Source organism: Rhinopithecus roxellana, chromosome 19 (assembly GCF_007565055.1).
Source record: "Rhinopithecus roxellana isolate Shanxi Qingling chromosome 19, ASM756505v1, whole genome shotgun sequence".
NCBI lineage: Eukaryota > Metazoa > Chordata > Mammalia > Primates > Cercopithecidae > Rhinopithecus > Rhinopithecus roxellana.
Genome location: NC_044567.1, coordinates 18,243,579 through 18,247,150, shown reverse-complemented (window position 1 = coordinate 18,247,150; position 3,572 = coordinate 18,243,579). Strand labels below are relative to the sequence as shown.

Sequence of the window (3,572 nt, the reverse complement as noted above, 5' to 3'; positions counted from 1 at the left end):
GCACATAAATAAGTGCTTTTTGGAAAGGTAGTTATTACTATTTCATTATTATTATACTAATAATAGTTATTAATGTGATTTCCCTAAACTGCTCAACACTCCTCAAAATGAACATGAGGAGGACCCATGTCACTGATGGTCCATGAGACCTGTCAAGCTGTGCAGAAATTGTCTGCGGTCATGTGTAATTCATACCAGGTCTCTCTTCCATCCACCTTAAACTGAATACCGTTCTCCCAGGCAGACCAATAGATAGGGGGTCACAGACACCAACACACAGACACATCCTCCCACTGCCCACCCACACAATGAGCCGAAGCTCCGGGTAGCCACTGTATGCTCCCATCCCACCTGTACTATCGCAGGAGAGAAGACAGGCAGCAAAATGGGATGGAAAGTGGGTCTAAGATAATGAGTGGGGAGAGGGAGCCAGAGAAACTAACTCCCTCCCCAGGAAATCAGGCAAGGCTTCCGGGAGGAGGTGACCACTATCCTGAAAGTATCTTCCAGGCTGAAGAGAGGGAAAGGGCTCTCTGCAAGCAGGGAGAGTGGCATGGGCAAAGGCATGGAGCATCAGAATCCACACAGCCACTGACCTACACCTGCCTCCTCAGCCTCACCCTTTCAGCTCTACCTCCAGGGAGGCTGGAGGGCAGCACAGGGAAGGGTGGGTGTCAGAGCCCTGTGGCCCCCTGGGGACCTGTGTCCAAGCCATGACCTACTCTGCAGCTACGGCAGAGTCAGCTTTAGAGTCTTCTATTCTTCCAGAGCCATGGAACTGCAAACAGTACTTCAAAACCCTGGTCCACGCAGGGAAGCCTGCAGTCTTCCTGTCCTTTTTACCCTCTCTGGGTCAAAGGCTTTGGCCTCAACCTGATTATCCCCCTCATCTCCTAGTCCCCTGCCAGATTTGGGTAGGTCTTGCTGAACTAGAAGCCCAGGAGACATCCCATAGATACAGGAGGCTGCGTGTGAAGAAGGCCTTTCCTTCCTGAGGCCCCAGGAGGGAGCCAGGACACAGAGACATAGACAAAACTCTCAGTGAATAGAGCAGAGGCCCTGAGAGCTGGGCAGCCAGAGAGGCAGGAAGAGTGCAATTGGGCAATCAAGGCAAGCTTCTTGGAGGAAAGGGGCAGGGAAGGGTGGATGTCAGGGAAGATCACCCCATAGGCAGACTCTGGAATCGGTGCAGAAGGGAGTTTAAACATCCACAGTGCCTTTAGGCTTCAGTATCTAGTCCAGGGGAGGGGGGGCGGTACATGGGAGGGCGTCCCTATGGCCTTGTCACTAGGAAAGCACAGTTCGTGACCTATCCACAGAGTGTGAATTCAACGAGATGAGACAGGGTGGTTTTTTAGCGATCGGGCAGCCTCCACATTCCCCATTGCTGCTCTGCTCGGGGAAGGGGGACGGTAGAAATTACCTGCCTCTGCCGCCAGGACACACACACACGGCTCTTCCTCCACAGTCCCATCTTGGACCACGCCACCGCCAGCCACTCCAGTCCTGGGCGCTACTAATACAGCTCCTAGGGAAGCGCCCCGAGGTCTTGGTGCCCGGCCCGGCCCCAGCCGTCCTTGGTTTCACGGGGTTGGGTGCGGAAGGGACAGCCCTGTCCCCATCTACTCTGCTAGGCTGCCTAGCAGGCTCCTGTCCACGCTCCCTGCCCCTTCTTCCAGAGCCCCATCCACCCCTGCCCCAACTCAACTCGAGTTCCTTCCACAGCCTTCCCTGGTCTGGGCGCTGTCCAGCCCTAGGCTGGGTGGTCAAGTCTTCCTTGGGCTCCCAGCAGAGGGAACCCCCGCCCCCGCCCCAGCCTTGTCCTGGAGCGCCTCTGTCCGAGTCGGTTTTCGCTCCTCTGGCCCCCACGCCTCCACCACCGTCCACTTCTACGAGACCTCCATGAAGGGAAAGGAAAGGAAATACAAAGGCACACATTCCGTAACTGTGGAATTCGCTCTTTATTTTGGGACCAGGGAAGGAGCACACACAGCCCTGCAGCTCAAGGGGCGAGGGCACCGAGACGCAGGACTGCGGTATCCGAACCCTGCCCAGATGCCGGCGGGAGGCGGAATCCGGGTTTCCGGGGTCGGGAGTGAACATGCAAATGAGGTGGGCGTGGTCTGCAGATCTCCCAGGAGGCCTCGGGGGTCCTCACTACAGGTCTGAGCCTCCGGCCTGCGGGAGTGAAGGGAAAGGAATCCGATCTGGGGAGGCGAGCCTGGGAGACGTCGAAAGTGATGTACCAGGGTGGGGCCAGACCGCGCTCTCGGAGGCAGGATGTTATGTGGCTTGACGGGGGCGCTTTTACTGCGACCTGCCCGGGCGGTCCTTGCCCTCTGGGAAGAATGTTTTGGAAAGGCGCGTGTCCGGGCTGTCTTCCCATGCCTGGGGGCGGGGCCTGGAAGGGCGTGGTCAGATCTGACCACGCCCCCAGTGGAGAGGGGCCACAGGGGGAGAGCCCCAGGGGTCCCGCTCGGCCCACCCCGCGCCTGCGCTCACCATGGCCAGGTGACCAGGTTGAGGTAGTGGCTCAGGGAGGCGTAGTAGCGGCTCAGCTCCTCCAGGGAGGCGTCTTCGCCGGGAGCCTCGGTTTGATAGGGTGGGCCTCGACCAGCGCCCCCAGGTAGACGAGCAGGGCCAAAAGCACTGTGGCCATGGTAGGCCACGACCTGCGCAGCGACACCATCTGGGAAAGCGACACTGGGGTGTGGGTCCTTCCGAGCCTCGATCCTCCACGGCAGGAGGCTGCGGCTGCTGTCGGGGCCGCGCTCCGGCGCTCTCCCTGGGGCTGGTAGCGGACCAAGGTTCAGCAACCAGCTTGCCGTGTGTTCTCCGGCACTGCACCGTCTCCTGCCTCAGTTTCCTAATCTGTCAGAGAGACATAAGCCCTGCCTGACATAACCCCCCCCCGCCCCCGCTGCTGCCCAGAGAGGTAAATTAGAGAAGAGGGTTGTGCCGGCAACGGGACTCCCGGGGACTCCCGGGCCTCCCTTCCCACCTCCAATGGCCCCCTCCAATCCAGTTTCCCACCACTCAGCCCAGCTTCCACCATTCCAGCTTCAGTTTCCCCACAAAACAGCCTGGATTTCCTGGTACCAGACCATGCTTGAGCCCCCAGCCACTCACAGCGACAGCTTATGAAGCAGATGAGCAGGAGGTAGAAGGCGAGGGAAGTTTCAGGGGCTGCACTGGGTCAGGTCAAGTTGAGGCCTCCTCTGCTCAGGGCTTTCCTTTCCGGGCTTATATCCCCGCCTGGAAAGGAAGAGGAGTCCCACGGGGAGGGTGAGCCATCAGGGGGTGAGCCCTTCTTCCTCCTTCCACCCTCGCCAGATCGCTGAGCTTACACCCAGCCAGTGTGTGACGTCTCCACCTCACAGGAGCTCAGGGGGCAGCTGCCATGCTCAAATTTGGGGTCCCACTGGATGGGGTACCTAGCCTGAACTCTGTGTTCAGCCCACAGCCCCCGCCCCCAGGGGCAGGTCTAGCCTCCTGAGGAAGTGAAGTGGTTGGACCTAGACTCCTGGGGCAGCCCCTAGGACCAGGGATGAGATTCTGTCTTCTCTAGCCTG

General features: G+C 59.0%; 1 long non-coding RNA gene across 2 annotated transcripts; it reads right to left on the bottom strand.

Annotated features, from left to right (window-relative positions):
- Nucleotides 1-1,945: 1,945 nt before the first annotated feature.
- LOC104669391 lies at nucleotides 1,946-3,255 on the bottom strand. Of its 2 annotated transcripts, XR_004054865.1 has the most exons (3): nucleotides 3,130-3,255; nucleotides 2,503-2,689; nucleotides 1,946-2,178 (listed from the first exon to the last, which is right to left on the bottom strand). It is a non-coding gene; the product is annotated as an uncharacterized LOC104669391 (long non-coding RNA). The 2 variants fall into 2 exon arrangements; XR_004054864.1 differs by lacking the exon at nucleotides 3,130-3,255 and having other exon boundaries at nucleotides 2,503-2,836.
- Between the last annotated feature and the right edge of the window lie 317 nt (nucleotides 3,256-3,572).